This window comes from Mirounga angustirostris, unplaced genomic scaffold, assembly GCF_029215605.1.
Source record: "Mirounga angustirostris isolate CCGP_5_RB_7025 unplaced genomic scaffold, mMirAng1.0.hap1 SCAF_12, whole genome shotgun sequence".
NCBI classification, from domain to species: Eukaryota; Metazoa; Chordata; class Mammalia; order Carnivora; family Phocidae; genus Mirounga; species Mirounga angustirostris.
The window spans coordinates 101,791,705-101,809,417 of record NW_026991720.1 but is presented as its reverse complement, the minus strand read 5'-3'; the positions used below and the strand labels follow the sequence as shown (position 1 = coordinate 101,809,417).

The following is a 17,713-nucleotide window of genomic DNA, read 5'->3' as shown; positions in this document are numbered from 1 at the left end:
AATTTAAGAATTTGGGAAATGTAAATCAATAGCAAACTCTAATATACTGACAGTGACTTCAGCAAAAGGACAGCTCCAGGCCCCCATGGAAATATTAAATAAACAACTAGAGACTGCCTAAAATAACCCTGTAGGAGGTCTGAAAATTAGATGAAGATCAACAGCAACCAAATGAACACAAAATCAAGAAGAAGTCATGTTCCAAATGGTACAAAATTTGTAGCATTTTTTGCTCTATCTTGTCCCGGCTCCTCTCCAGGGCAGACCCACGGTTTCGGGGGAGTGGCAGCCCAGTGCTGAGTTCCATCCCACACACCAGAGAGCAGAGCAGATGGGATCGGCCACCTGTCCGATGGCCACCTGAGGGGTTGGTCTCAGTGTTTTCAGAACTCGTTCAAATCTCAGGCTAGGGGAAGTCCTGGGCACATTTCTGAGAACCACAAGGTGATGACAGGCCCCCAGATACCTGGGGCCAGAGACTGGTGATTGAAGAATATGACCGAACACCAAAGGACCAAAGAAGAATCAGTGGACGAACTCTCAAGAAAATGAAGATATTCAAAAACAAGCAAAAAAAAAAAAAAAAAGCAGCCAAGTATACAGAGCAATCAGAAGAGAGCACATAGGACCAAACACATATGAGAAGGTGCTCAACGTTATTAATTATTAGGGAAGTAAAATCAAAACTAGAGTATGGTATCACGTCACACCCATTAGGATGACACTATCAAAAAAAAAAAAGAAAGAAAACAAGTGTTGGTGACGATGTGAAGAAACTGGAGCCCTTGTGCATGGTTGGTGGGAATGCATGACGGTGCAACTGCTATAGGAAAAATATGGAGGTTCCTCAAAACATTAAAAATGCATGTACCATATGATCAAGCAGTTCCACTTCCAGATATAGAGATAAGAGAACTGAAAGCAGGATCCTGAAGGGACATCTCTAAACCTTTGTTCACTGCAGTGTTACTTACCACAGCCAAGAGGTGAAAAGAGCCCAAGGGTCCCTCAGTGGGTAAACGGATCAAGAAAATGTGGTATATATACATAGCAGCATATCGTTCAGCCTTAAAAAAATAAGTCCTGCAACGTACTGTGATATGGACGGAACTTGAGAATATTATGCTAAGTGAACTGAGGCCAGTTATAAAAAGATAAATAGTACATGATTCTGCTTACAAGAAGTATCTAAACAAATCCAACTCAGAGAAATAAAGAGCTGTGGTTTCTAGGAGCTGGAGGAGGAAGAAATGGAAGTTGTTGTTCAAGAGGTTATGGAAAACATAATAATAAAAAGAAAAAAAAACAAACAAGAGGTTATGGAAAGTTTTAGATATCTGCTGCACAACAATGTAAAGTTAGGGCTACTGAGCTGTATCCTTAAAAATGGTCAAGGTAGATGATTTTATGTTATGTGCTTTTTAACCACTATTAAAAATTTTTAAAAAATACAACAAAACGTAAGAGAACCAAAACCTTCCAACAAATAAGAGGCCAAGTCTACATGTCTTCACAGATGAATTCTACCAAATAGTAAAAAAAAAAAAAAAAAGAAAATACCACCTCACACCAGTCAGAATGGCTAAAATGAACAAGTCAGGAAACGACAGATGTTGGCGGGGATGCGGAGAAAGGGGAACCCTCCTACACTGTTGGTGGGAATGCAAGCTGGTGCAGCCACTCTGGAAAACTGTATGGAGGTTCCTCAAAAAGTTGAAAATAGAGCTACCATATGGATCCAGCAATTACACTACTGAGTATTTATCCCAAAGATACAAATGTAGGGATCCGAAGGGGTACATGCACCCTGATGTTTATAGCAGCAATGTCCACAATAGCCAAACTGTGGAAAGAGCCAAGATGTCCATTGACAGATGAATGGATAAAGAAGAAGTGGTATATATATACAATGGAATATTATGCAGCCATCAAAAGGAATGAGATCTTGCCATTTGCAACGACGTGGATGGAACTGGAGGGTATTATGTTGAACGAAATAAGTCAATCAGAGAAAGACATGTATCATATGACCTCACTGATATGAGGAATTCTTAATTGCAGGAAACAAACTGAGGGTTGCTGGAGTGGGGGGTGGGGTGGGAGGGATGGGGTGACTGGGTGATAGACACTGGGGAGGGTACGTGCTATGGTGAGCGCTGTGAATTGTGCAAGACTGTTGAATCTCAGATCTGTACCTCTGAAACAAATAATGCAATATATATTAAGAAAAAAAAAGAAGAAGAAGGTAGTCGGAGGGGAAGAATGAAGCGGGGGAAATCAGAGGGGTAGATGAACCATGAGAGACGATGGACTCTGAAAAACAAACTGAGGGTTCTAGAGGGGAGGGGGGTGGGAGGATGGGTTAGCCTGGTGGTGGGTACTGAGGAGGGCACATTCTGCATGGAGCACTGGGTGTTATGCACAAACAATGAATCATGGAACACTTCATCTAGAACTAATGATGTAATGTATGGGGATTAACAGAATAAAAAAAAGAAAGAAAGAAAGAAAGAAAAACATTAACCCCAATCCTTCTCAAACTCTTCCAAAAACTGAAGCAGAAGGAAAACTTCTGGACTCATGCTGTAAGGGCAGAATTGCCCTATTACTAAAGCAAAAGACAGTACATGAAAACAAACCTATGGACTAATAATAACCTTCTGAATATTGATGGAAAAATCCTCCAAAAAATACTAAACCAATTTAACAGCATATTAAAAGGATTATATACCATGGTCACCTAGGGTTTATTCCTAAAATGCAAGGACAGTTTGATATATGAAAATCAAGGGGCGCCTGGGTGGCTCAGTTGGTTAAGCGACTGCCTTCAGCTCAGGTCATGATCCCGGAGTCCTGGGATCGAGTCCCACACCGGGCTCCCGGCTGGGCGGGGAGCCTGCTTCTCTCTCTGACCCTCCCCTCTCTCATGCTGTTTCTCTCTCTCTCAAATAAAATAAAATCTTTAAAAAAAAAAAAAAAAAAGAAAGAAAATCAAGGACAGTTCCTTATATCACAGAAACAGAATGATGGGGGGAGGAATACCATACAATCATCTCAACTGCACAAAAAGCATTTGACAAAATTCAACATCATGTTACGCTAAAAACTCTAAGCAAATTTCAATTATATAATGGGGTATTATCAACCATAGTTACTGTGTTAGATCCTTAGACTTTATCCACCTTATAGCTGAAAGTTTGTACCCTAAGAAAGTAGAACTTAAAGGTTCTCACCAAAGATAATAAAATAAAACAAAATAAAATAAAATAAAAATATGTGAGGTGATAGGGGTGTTAATGAACCAGATGGGAGAAATCCTCTCACCATGCATACATATATCAAGTCATCACAATGTACACCTTGAATATCTTACAATTTTGTTAATTATACCTCAACAGGTATGAAAGATACCACAGGAACATAAGTAAAGGAGCACAAAGCAAAGTAGTCACATAAAAAGGAGAGGAGTTTTGTAGTGAGTCAAATTTGGTTTCAAATTCTAATTTTTCACTTAGTATCTTTATGAACACATGCAAGTACCATAAGATTGCTGAGATTCAAGTTCCTTGATTACAAAATTTGGATACTTCCTACATCAAAATTTCTGATGTTTAAGAAAACACTGGCCAAACTTTTAGCAAAGCTTCAGTTATTATTATAAAGAAATGAGTGAAATGTGTATTTCTGTGGGGTAAGCAGAGCTTAATGCACTCAGGATACTGTGACAAAACTCAATCTTGTGTTCTCCTTATTCTTGAGCTCCTATAGCAAATCTGTATCGCCCATGTGGCCCTTACTACATTTAGTCATTAACTGCTACTTAAATTTTCATATGTTCAGATTTATATCCCATTAGATTCCCACAAGCTAAAATTGTGTGTGTTTTTATTCCCTCTCATATCACTTAAAACCATGTTTGGTAATTGGTAATATAATAGATAACTTATTTAATGTTAAAGAAAAAACACTTAAAAGAGAGGAATAAAATGGATTTTCCTCAACCTGATAAAGGGCCTTCATGAAAACCCACAGTCAGTATCATAACCATAAGAGACTATGAGCTTTTCCTCTAAGATCAGGAAAAAGATAAGGATGACTATTATCTCTGTTTCTTTTAATATAATATTGGAAGTCTTACCCAGGGTAAGGCAAAAAAAAAAAAGAATTCAAATTAGAAAGAACTAACGTTAGCCTTCTATGATCTTCTATGCAAAAAACCCTCAAGAATCCACCAAAAAAAACCCCTAATTGACCTAATAAACAAATTTAGCCAAGTTACAAGACACAAAATTGACATGCAAAAATCAGCTGTGTTTCTATACACTAACAATGAACAATCCCAAAAGAAAATTAAGAAAAACAGTTCTATTTACAATAGCATCAAAATATACTATTTAGGAGTAAATAACCAACAAGGCATAATACTTGTATACCAAAAACTACTAGGGGCGCCTGGGTGGCTCAGTTGGTTAAGCGGCTGCCTTCGGCTCAGGTCATGATCCCGGCCGGGGTCCTGGGATCGAGCCCCGCGTCGGGCTCCCTGCTCAGTGGAGAGTCCGCTTCTCCCTCTCCCTCTGCCTGCCTCTCTGCTTACTTGTGCTCTCTCTCTATCTCTCTGTCAAATAAATAAATAAAATCTTTAAAAAAAAAAAAACTACTAAAAAGTACTGAAAGAAAAGAAGACACAAATAAATGGAAAGACATCTCATGTTCATGGGTTGGGGCATTTAATATTGTTAAGATGTCAATGCTACTGGAAACCATTCATAGATTCTATGCAAATTCTATCAAAATCCCAGTGACAATGTTTTCAGAAAATGAAAAATCCATCCTAAAATTCACTGAAACCTGAAGGGACAAAGAAGAGCCAAAACAATTTTGAAAAACAAAACTGTAAATCTCATACTTGCTGATTTTAACACTACAAAGCTACAATGATAAAAATGGTCTGGTCCTGGCCTAAAGATAGAGCTCGAGACAAACAGAATAAAATAGTCAAGAAATAAACTGTAAATGATTTGGAACAAGGGTACCAAGATCATTCAAATGAGGCAAGGGCAGTCTTATCAACAAATGGTAGTAGGTAAGGGGGATATCCATATGCAAATGTACAAGGCTGGACTCCTATCTTAAGCTGTATGTAAAAGTTAGCTCAAAAAGATCAAAGATACAAACAGAAGAGCTAAAACTGTAAAACTCTTGGGAGAAAACGTAAGATAAAAGATGCATGACGTTACAATTTTCAATGGTTTAATACAACACCAAAAGCACATGGACAAAAACATAGATAAATTATTTGCAAAGGAGGTTAATATCCAAAATAATAATAATAAAGAACTCTAATTCAACAACAAAAATTAAACAACCCAACTAAAAAGTGGGCAAAAGCTCTGAGCAGCCATTTCTCCAAACAAGACATACAAATAACCAATAAATACATGAAAAGATATTCAACATCACTAACCCATCAAGGAAATGCGAACCAACACCACAATGAGACACCACTTCACACACATTAGGATGGCAAGTTATTAAAAAAAAAAAAAAAGTAAAATAACAAGTGTTGGCCAAGATGCAGAGAAACTGTAAGCCTTGTGCTTTGTTGGTGGGGATGTAAAATGGTGCAGCCTCTGTGTATGGCGGTTCCTCCAAAAATTAAAAACTGAACTACCATATGATCCAGTGATTCTACTTCTGAGTATAAGCATATGGACTGAAGGTGTGTGCCTCTCTAAAATGTGTCTGTTGAAGACTTAACTCCCAGTGTGGCTCTCTCTATAGATGGGGCCTCCTAGGAAGTAACTGCAGTTAAATGAGGTCCTAAGAGTGGAACTCTGATCTGACGGTATTAGTGTGCTATATTATAAGAAGGGAGAACAGAGTGCCTGCTCTCCTTCTCCTTCTGTACACATTAACCAAGGCCATCTGAGGATATAATGAGAAGGTGGCATGCTAGGCCATCTGCAAGCCAAGAAGAAAGCACTCATGGGAAACCAAAACCTTGAGCCTGGACTTCTAGACTCCAGAATTGTGGGAAAAAAAATGTACTGTTTAAGCCATCCAGTCTGGGATTCTGTTATGGAAGCCCAAACGGACTGATACAATATTTATCCAAAAGATCTCAAAGCAGGATCTCAAAGAGATATTTGCACATCATGTTTGCTGCAGCATTATTCACAACAGCCTAGAGGTGGAAGCCACCCGATTTCCAATGACAGATGAGTGGATAAAAAATAAATGTGGTACATACATGTGGACAGAGAAGGTTGAGTACAAGTCACAGGAACAAAAGACACGGCACAGGGAATATAAGCACTGATACTGTAATAGCATTGTATGGGACAGATGGTAGCTACACTTGTGGTAAACACAGCATTATGCATAAGCTTGTCAGATCACTATGTTGTACACCTGAAATTAATATAACATGGTGTGTCAACTATATTCAAATAAAAAAAATTATAAAATAAAGACGTGGTATGTAAGTGTTAGGTGAACTAATGTGAAACAAATGTGAGAATGTGGAACTATGAAAAGTAATGTGGAATGGGTTGAAAATGTGTCATGGTAACCTACCACACATTTTAAGAGAATGGGAATGTGGTCCATCCATACAATGGACTATTATTCAGTCTTAAAAAGAAAGGAATTCTGACATATGATACAACACAGATGCTAAGGGAAATAAGCCAAGCACAAAAGAACAAATACTGTATAATTCCATTTATATGGGGTACCTGTAGTAGTCAAATTTATAGAGACAGAAAGAAGAGTGGTGATTGTCAGGGACTAAAGGAAGAGGGGACTGCAGACTTAATGTTTAATAGGTACAGAATTTCAATGAGGAAGATGGAAAAAGTTCTAGAGATGGATGGTGCTGATGGTTGTATAACAATGTATATGTACTTAATGCCATAAAATTGTATATTTAAATATGCTTAAAACATTATCTTATGTATATTCTACCACAATTTTAAAAATGTGATGCATTACATAGGGTCATCAGATTGCAAATACGTAAAGTGTGATTATGCCAAGAACTGCATACAGGATTTCTCCTACGTTGCTATTGTAGAAGTGTTAATTAATACACCAAATTTGGAAAGCATATGGATATATTTTAATGAATTACATGTCTTATGACCCAGTGTTAGGGAAAGACGTTGAAGAATCTTGGATACTAGGATATATAAACAAAGATATCCATGGCAAAAAACCCAGAAGTATGAAGCAATTTCAAACAATGAAACAGATATACACAACTCTATATATTCATATGATAGAATATTACATAGAAATAGAAATTTTTAAAGATAGTTTTATAACCACAAAAATATGAATGAATCTCACAAATACAGTCTACAATAATGTGAATCAGTTAAAATGGCCTACTATAAGATTCTCAGGCTGGATTTTCAAAAATACAACTTTATGCTGTAAAAGCAAAAATGTAAATATTAACCAAATTAATTTATACCAGCAATACACTCAAATAAAATCTCAACCATAATTTTCTTTTATGTAACTTGACAAACAATTCAAAACTGGTAGCATTTAAAAAGCATAAAGAAGGTGGTTTATCCTCTCTAGACATCAAGACACTTAATAAGTTTAGTAATTACCACAGATCAGTAAAACAAAAGAGAGGACACTTTAAAAGACATATATATGGCATGTACCCTTATTTTAGATCTTAGTGTAAAGAAAATTTTAGTATTAGTGGAATAAATTACTAGAAAAACTTTTTTTCATAACTGTGAAGCAGGTAAGCCTTTTCTAAAAAGAAAGAAAGAAGCAATAAGACTCATACTACATTATACAAACAAAAAAATATGTACCAAAAACAATGTCCACAATGTTCAAAAACAAGTGGTAAGAACTCCACTTCTAACTTACCGAATTAATCCATCTGCAGTAAAAGTGATAAAATCTGGAAAAAGCAGCACACACGATTTGACAAGCACTAAAGAGGTAGCAGAAGCAGGCAGATACTGAAGGCATGCTAACTCCTGAAAGAAGGGGAACTTTACTGGGTAAAATTATTGTTATATCACTGCAGTGGGCACTCACCAGTCTATGTGGCCCATGGGTGGGTAAAACTGAAGCAGAAATTCAGTCTCACTGGTTACAAAAAATAAAAGGACAGGCTTTTAGGCCACCAGAAGATATGGAAAGTAATGGGAAAAATTCAGTGAAACAGAATCAGGAGCTCTAAAATCTGCATATAAACTCCACTCAGATAACTGGCTAATGTATAACCTTCACATGTGTCAATGATGCTGCAAGAAGCTCAGCAAAAAGCAAGAGTTGGAAGGCTGACTAAACCGAGATGATACCTATGCTGGGGGAGAGAGTTTAGATTTTGAATCTGGCATACTATTAAAACATAAATCAACAATCTTCAGAAGAAAAATAAACCAGAAGACTCTACATAGTACTATCCATAAAGTTTAGTATATCATAAACATTAGATTTTCAAAGACACAGAAAACTGTGACTCATAGTCAAGAGGAAAAAGATCAGTAGAAACAGATCCAAAATAACATAGATGTGGTAATTAGCTATAAAGACTTTATAGCAGCTAGCATAAATGTATCCAAGGACATATATTACCATAATAAGTAAGCAGATTGGAAAACTGCATCAGAGAAATGGACGCTCTAGACCACAAAACTAAAATATTAAAAAAAAAAAAAAAACCCTAGATCTGTTTAATAGCAAAATAATGACAAAAGTAGAATATGTCAGTAAATATGAAGATATAACAACAGGAATTGCCCATTCTGTAGAATAAAGAGCAACAAAAGTTTCAAAAAATGAATAGACAGTGATACTAGCGAAAATACTGGTAGCTCCAAAAGGCTGTCCCAACCAAAAAGATACGAAAAAAATCAAGCAAAACTCTCAGAGTTAACTCTGAAAGAACTCTGGAAAACAATCAACATACCGGAAATAATAATATGGCAGAAATAAGTCTTTTCCTATCTGTAATTACTTCAACATAAATGGATTAAATTCCACTATCAGAAGCTGGAGATTGACAGAATGAATAAATAAAACATGCTACAACTATATGCAATCTGAAGGAGACTCACTTTAGATCAAAAGAAACAAACAGGTTGAAAGTGAAAGAATGAAAAAAGATATTCCATGAAAATAGTAATGAAAAAAGAGCTGGGCTGATGTACTAATATACACCTAAACAGAATAGTAAAAAACTGTTATTAAGAGGAAAAGAAAGAAACTACATACTTACAAAAGGGTGAATTCACCAAGATATAACAATTATAAAAATATATAAAACAAACAATAGGTACACAAAATACATAAAGCAAACTGACAGAATTAAGGGAGAAATTGACAAAGCTTTACGGTAATCGAGATTTCATTACCTCACTTCAAATAGTGGATAGAATTTTTATTTATTTTTTTAAAGATTTTATTTATCTGACAGAGAGAGAGCAGGCACAAGTAAGCAGAGTGTCAGGCAGAGGGAGAGGGAGAAGCAGGGTCCCTGCTCCCAGGACCTTGGGATCATGACCTGAGCCAAAGGCGGATGCTTAACCAACTGAGCCACTCAGGCGCCCATGAATAGAGTTTTTAGACAGAAGATCAGTGGAGGACTGACAACACAATAAACCAATTAAACGTAACGACATTCATAAAACACTCCACCCACAGTGACGGAATACCCGTTTTTCTCAAGTGCACATGGAATATTTCCTGGGATAGAGAATATTTTGGGCCAAAATACAGACCCTAAAAGACTGGCATACAAATTATTTATAATCGCAACACAATGAGGCTGGAAATCCGTAACATAAGAAAAAGTGGTAAGTTCACAAATATGTGGAAATAAATTTTCTCTTGAAAGATCAAAAGGATAAAGAAAATATCAAAAGGGAAATTGGAAATGCAAAGTCGTTTCAACATTAGAAGATCAATCAATGCAAATTTCTATACTAACATAATAAAGGACAAAAACCATATGATTATTTCAAAAGTTGCAGATAAAAGTATAGGACAAAATACACTAACTATTCATGATTAAGGCTTCAGAAAACCCAAGACTGGTAGGGGACTGCTTCAAACTGGCAACAAGCATCTAAGAAGATCCTACTGTTGATACCATACTTGAAAGTGAAAGTTATTTATCTCTAATATTGGGAACAGGGCAGGAATACCTGTTTTTATTTCTACTCAACACTGCATTGGAGGAGCTAGCAAATGCAATAAAACAAGTAAAAGAAATAAAAGGCACAATTATAAGACAAAGAAGTAAAACTGCTATTACTTGCAGATGATATGTTTACTCATGTAAGAAAAATATAGAGTATACAAAATAATTTCGAGATCTAATCAGTGAATTAAACAGAGTCACATGATCCAGGTCAGTATTTCTGCCTGTGAATGCCACTGAACAAGCATCATTAAAGTCTCCCCTCCCACTGCTGTCATGACTAAGTCAAAGTCTCCCAAAGAGCCCAGATAACTGTGGAAGCTCTTCATCGGAGGTTTGGTCTTTGAAACAGCTGATGAGAGTCTGAGGAGCCACTGTGAGCACTGGGGAATGTTCATGGACTGTGTAGTACTGAGAGATCCAAACACAAAGCACTCGGGAGGTTTTGTTTGTCACGTATGCCACTGAAGAAGAGGTGGATGCAGCCATGAATGCAAGGTCACACAAGGTGAATGGAAGAGTAGTGGAACCAAAGTGAGCTGTCTCAAGAGAACATCTGCAAAGACCTGGTGCCTATGTAACTGTGAAGAAGATTTTTGTTGATGGCATTACAGAAGACACCGAAGAACATCACCTAAGAGATTCGGAAAAGTATGGGAAAATTGAAGTGATTGAAATCATGATTAAGACAGTGGCCAGAGAGGCCTTGCTTTTGTAATATTTGATAACCATGACTCCCTAGACAAGATTATCATTCAGAAATACCCTACTGTGAAGGCCACAACTGTGAAGTAAGAAAAGCCCTATCTAAGTGAAAGATGACTAGTGCTGCATCCAGCCGAAGAGGTCGATGTGGGTCTGGAAACTTCGGTGGTAGTTACGGAGGAACTTCAGTAAGTGAGATGGCTTTGGTGGCAGTCAAGGTGGTGGTGGATATGGAACCAGTGGGGATGGTTATCATGGACATGGTAATGATGGAAGCTATTCTGGAGGCGAGGAAGGCTACAATGATTCTATCAACTACAACAATCAATCCTCTCATTTTGGACCCAAGAAACAATGGAAATTTTGGAGGCAGAAGCTCTAGCCCCTAAGGTGGTAGAGGCCAATGTTCTGACAAACCACCACACAACAAAGGTGGCTGTGGTGGTTCCAGCAGAAACAGGAGCTATGACAGTGGCAGAAGATTTTAATTAATGCCAGGAAAGAAAGCTGAGCAGGAGAGGAGAGCCAGAGAAGTGACAGGAGAGCTATAGGTTACAAGAGATTTATGAACTCAGCCAAGCACACTGGTGACAGGTTCTAGCTGCCACAAAGACATGTTTTAGACAATACTCACATACATGGACAAAAACTCGAGGACTGTATTTGTGATGAACTGTATAACAGGTTAGTTTAGTTTCTATTCTATGGAGAGTGTAAAGCATTCCAACGATGGGTTTTAATGTGGATTTCTTTTTTTTTTTGCACCCATGCTACTGATTGCTAAATTTAACAGTCTGATCATGATGCTGAATGAATGTGTCTTTGTAAAAATGTAGCTTAAACTCAGTCTACTCTGAAGCCATTCTGGTAAACTACCCCAACAATGTGAAGTTAGAATTCCTTCAAGATAATTCCAGGTTGCATTCGAAATTTATATACAACCTGCCTGGGCACAGAGGCCACGTCTCCAGAAACACTGATATAGTTGAACTGACAACAGTAAGTTAGTTGTGACCTGGAGTTCACCATTAAAAGATCACTCAAGCAAAGTCAAAGAGTTTATTTGGTTATTAATATGATTGCTGGCATATCCTATATAACATATCTAAATTGTATTATCAGATAAAATTATAAATGGGAATAAAGCCTGTGTATCATACAGTATCATGTGCAATCAATACATGATTTAATATCCTCTTCAAAAAAAAATTAGCTGCACTCTTGGGATGCCTGGGGGGCTCAGTCAGTTAAGCGTCTGCCTTTGGCTCGGGTCATGATTCTAGGGTTCTGGGATCGAGTCCCACATCGGGCTCCTTGCTCAGCAGGAAGCCTGCTTCTCCCTCCGCCTACTATTTCCCCTGTTTGTGCTCGCTTGCTCTCTCTCGCTCTCTCTCTGATAAATAAAATCTTTGGAAAAAAATAATAAAACACTTCAGAATTCTCCTTTAAAAAAATTAACTGCACTCTTATATGCTAACTGGAAAATTAAATCATTAAAAACAATTCCATTTACATTCCAAATTATTAAAAACAAGAGCAAAAAACCCTCTACCATCCTTCAGAATAAATCCAAGAAAAATATGCGGACTACAAAACATCCTTGAGACAAATTTAAAATAATTTACACAGACGACGGATAACCATGTTCACTGTCAGAAGACTATGTGTTTGGGATGACGATTATTATCAATTTTGTCTCTAGAATCAATGCAATCTATTCAAACCACAGCAGGTTTGTTTGTAGAAATTGGCATGCTAATTCTAAACTGTATATGGTAATTCAAAAAGTAGAATAATCAAGGCAATTTTTTAAATGTAGTGTAATAGTTACTATGAAGTTCCAGCAATCAACACTTTGGTATTGCTGAAATAAAAGATATGGATGGATGGAGCAAAATCAAGCCTACACAAGGATAGTCTGCTGAATTTCGACAAGAGGTACCAGGACATTTTAATGGAGAAAGAGAAGTTTTCAACAAATCGTGCTAGATCACCAGGACAGGATATCTGTATGGTAAAAAAAAAAAAAAAAAAAAAAAATCATCAACCCTTACCTTGTACCAAGTAGACAAATTAACTCAAATGAACCACAGACCTAAATGTACAACCCAAAAGTACTAAATGAAAATCACAGGAGAAAATCTTTGTGATCTTAGAATATGCAAAGGTTTATTAGAACACAAAAACACATGAACCACAGGATAAAAAATTAGTAAATTGGACTTCAGTGTTTTTGTCTGAAAACAAAAAAGTAGGCCACAGTCTGGGAGAATACATTCAAGCACATACGGGTTCCCCTCACTACCTGAAAGCACAGCATTCCTAGGAAACATACTGGAAGCTGAAATGGTACAAAGCAAAGAAGCAACCACCACTTCATAGAAGTGGAAATCCTCTCGGATTTTCTTTAATGAAAACTAAGGTAGGTCTTTCATAAAAGTAAAGTGGCATGAAGTGAAACTTCAGATAGTGGGGAAAACCTGTATATTGGAAAGTGACTTTTGTCTATACTATATTAAGAACTCTTACAACTCAGTAAGACAAAGAACCACTTAAAAAATGGGAAAGATATTTAAACATATATTGTGCAAATGAAATACCAATATCCAATAGGAACTTGAAAATATCTTTTTAAAAGGAAATTTAAAATTAAAACCACAATGAGATATCACTACACACACACACACACTGAAAGTGCTGAAATTAAAAAAGAGTGACCATACTATGCTTTGGAAAGGATTCAGAATAACTATAACTCCCCAACTTTGCTGGTAGAACATGAAATTGTACAGCCTTAAGAAAATAATTTGGCTTTTTTTTTTTTTTTTATAAAGTTAAACATACACTTACCGTATGACCCAGCAATCGCAGTCATAGGTATTTTCCCAGGAGAACTGAAAACATATGTCCACACAAAGACTTGTACAGGAATGTTCATAGCAGCTTTATTTGTAATGGCCTAAAACTGGAAACAACCCAAATGTCCATCATCAGGTGAATGGATAAACAAAGTGTGGTATATCCATACAACGGAATACTACTCAGCAATAAAGAACAAACTATTAATACATACAATAACACTGGTGAATCTCAAAATCATTCTGCTGAGTGAAAGTATTCAAACATTATATACTGCATGACTCCACTTATAGAAAGTTATAAAAATGCATGACACAAGGTATATCAGTACTTGTTTGGGAATGAATGTGGAAGTACTATCAATTACAAAAGGGCATAAGCAAAATTCAGCATTGTGGCAAAGATCATTTTCTTGATTGTAGTGATAGTTTCATGGATATATGCATGTCCAAGTCATTAAACTGTATAATTTTAAAATGAGAAGTTAATCATAAATCAATGTTGAGCCCAAACAAAGCAAATTACAGAAGTTAAGGAAGACAATGTGTATTCATGCAAACCAATACTGTCATTATTGATTACTGCAATAAAAAAGTTAAAAGTCAAACATCCTGACTTGGGAATACCAAATTCTGATAACAGATATATCTGAGCCAAAAGGAAAGACAACGGACTGTGGAGGCCTAATTTATAGGAGGTTTCAGCTGTTTTGTATTTAAATTGCTTTAAATCTTACAATATGAAGTGACAATATAAAATGTTTTGAATAGATGACATACTTGTTTATTTGCTGGAATGATATATGTACATACTTCTTTACAATATCATTTTCTGTATTTCTAAATGTTTGAAATATACCATTATAAAAAAGAGATTTGTTTCCAAACAGCCATAATAAATCTCTGCCACACACACACACACCTTCCACCCAAAAGCAAAACCAAACAAAAATAAATGTGTGGGTACAGATAGCGTCAATGAAGAATTAAACACGAGAAAATTATATAAATTTTACCCAAACTATTCAGAGAAAGCAAGAAGAGGGAATGATTGTGATTCAGTTTTTAAACAGCAGTGCCCTAATACTAAAATTTTATAAATATTTACAAAAGTAGACTGAAGTCTCTCGTGATTATAGATAGAAAAATCCGTAACTGTTAGCATATAAAGCCCAGTGATACAGAGAAGTTATAAATGATCACCTGTAGTTTACATTAGCTTTTGCAAGGTCAGTTCGACCTCTGTGTATCCATCAATGCATCATAAAATATAACAGATAAAAATATATAGGATTATCTCAACAGTGTGTAAAAAACATGACAAAACTCAATCTCATTCATAATCAAAAATAAAAATAAATAGGGGATAGAAGACAATCTCCTTCATCAATCAATGGCACCTCTGAAAAGCCTCCAACTAGTATCATACCTAATTGGGAAAGCCTGTGGGTCGTGACAAGGGGAAGAGGAAAAAGATGCCAACTCCCACCACTTCTGTTGAGCCCTTTTCTGAACGTGCCAGCCAGACCAATGAGGCAATAAAAACAAAGGGGATGGAAACTAATCTAAAAAGTGAGACTGTCTTTATTCTTATGTGACACGATTAAGTATGAAAAAAAATCCTAAAAATAAAAAACTCAGCACAGTAACTGTGTTTATCAAGGCCACATTAGACAAAGTTAGTATTTCTAGAAGAAAATAGGAAAAATGCTTTATGAATTTGGGGTAAGCAGAAATTTCCTATTTAACACAATTTAACACAATATCTTTGGGCCATTAAGAAAAAAAATTGAGAAACTTAGTTTTATCAAAATTAGAACTTCTGATACTTGAAAGATACCATTCAGAAAGTTGACAGAGAATATACATGGACTTATTTCCAGAAAATATAAATAAACCTTTATAAGTCAATGTTTAGAAGAAAAATAACCTGATAAAAGGGAAGAGGAAAATATCTGAACAACAATTCACAAAAGAATATGTATGAGTGCTCACAGAGAACATAAGAAGATGCTGGGTACCGTTAGTTGTATGGTAACTGTAAAGTATACTACAAATGAAATAGTACTATACTCCGATTGAGATGGTTAAAATGTGAAAAATGGACAATATCAAGACTGCAAGAATGTGAAACAAGTAGAAATCTCATACATTGCTGGTGGGTGTGAAAATCATCCAACCAAAACTCTATAAACCTTGGGAGTTTCTTAACAGGTTACACATACCTTACCATATTACCCTACACCTTAACGCTCATGTAATTTTACCCAAGAGAAAAATATGTAACTCCACACAAAAACTCACACAGAAATGTTCATACGAGCTTTATTCACAATAGCCAAAACTAGAAACAACCCAAATGCCTATGAAGAGTTGAATGTATGAGTAGTTACATTTATGAAGTAGTTGTGAGTGATAATGAAGTGGCGTAAGGGAACAATCAGGGAAATAGAAATTTCTTTATTTTCATAGTGGTATTGGTTAAATCATGAATAGACATGTCAGAACTCACTGAACTGTGCAATTTAAATGTTTACACTAAAATTAAAATGTGTGCATTTATGACACCTTAATAAAGTTGATTAAAAAATATTTTCCTGAGGTGCCCAAGCGGCTCCGTTTGTTAAGTGTCTGACTCTTGATTTGGGCTCAAGTCATGATCTCAGGGTTGTGAGATCGTGTCCTGCATCAGTCCCCACGCTGGGCGTGGAGCCTGCTTGAGATTCTCTCTCTCCCTCTACCCCTCCCACCTGCTCGTGAACTCTCTCGCTCTCAAATATATATATATATTCCCCACAAATAAAGCTCCCAGCCCAAATAGTTTCATTGGTGAATTCTATGAAATACTTGAGGAAAAAATACTATTATTACATATACATACATGAACATATGTATCATATATACACACATTTATATACATAATACATATGTATCATATATATGTATATATATATATGATTTTTCAGAATACATAGAAAGAACATTGCCAATTTGTTTTTAATGGCTGGCATATTCATGACTGCTAAAACTGAGAAAGAAATTATAATAAGATGCATAATATAAATCATACAATTCCTTAAAATATTAGCACATTAAATCCAACAATATGTAATGATGAAGTGGAGTTTGCCCAAGGAATGTAAAGTTCAATAAATATTTTTAAAGATTAAATATAATTGTTTTATTTTAATGCAGAAAAGCAGTTGACAAAATCCAATTCTCATCCATAATAACTCATAAACTAAGAATAAATAGGAATTTCTTAATCTGATAAAGGACATGTAAAAAACAAACCATACAGCTAGCATTATACTTCAAGGTGAAATGCTGCATATTTTCTTTCTAAGATTAGAAACAAGATAAGTATATTTACTCTCATAATTTATATTAAATATTTACTCAAGGCCCCTGCAACAGGAAAGAAGAAACAGGGGGTACAAAGATCGACAGGCATAAGTAATACTTTATTTGCTAACCCATATGATTGTTTACATAGCAAATCAGAGGGGTCTATAAATTATCCGCTATAAATAAGTTTAGTAGGTCATAGGAAATAAATCCTACATACAAAATAAATTTGTTTTTTAACAAACAATTGAAAATTAAATTAAAAAATCCAATTTAAAAGAGAGTAAAAAATGTGTAAGGCATTCTCACCAAAAATGACAAAATACTGATGAGAAATTTAAGAAGCCCTAAAGAAACAGATACCTCCACACTGGTTTTCATAATAGCTGTAACAGTGCACATTCCTGCCAAGAGTACACAAGAGTCTCTTTTTTCCACATCCTCACCAACACTTGCTATCTCTTGTATTCTTGTCTTATTGATAATAACGTGATGATATCTCATTGTGGTTTTGATTTTCATTTCCCTGGTGATTAGTGATTTTGAGTACCTTTCCATATACCTGTTGGCCATCGGCATGTCTTCTGGAGAAATGTCTATTCAGGTCATTTGCCTGTTTTTT

At 35.8% G+C, this 17,713-nt stretch overlaps 1 protein-coding gene across 10 annotated transcripts in view; it reads right to left on the bottom strand.

Annotated features, from left to right (window-relative positions):
• ZPBP (zona pellucida binding protein) overlaps window positions 1–17,713 on the bottom strand; it is a 136,078-nt gene that overhangs the window by 14,002 nt on the left and 104,363 nt on the right. For 2 of the 10 annotated variants that reach the window (XR_010406629.1, XR_010406627.1), the window contains exon 9: window positions 13,736–13,850. The exons of 7 other annotated variants lie outside the window; for them this stretch is intronic. The gene's annotated coding sequence lies outside the window, so the exon portion shown is untranslated. Of the gene's footprint in view, window positions 1–11,930; window positions 12,893–13,735; window positions 13,851–17,713 lie in introns of those variants that run through there. One more of the 10 variants, XR_010406628.1, reaches the window with a different exon arrangement.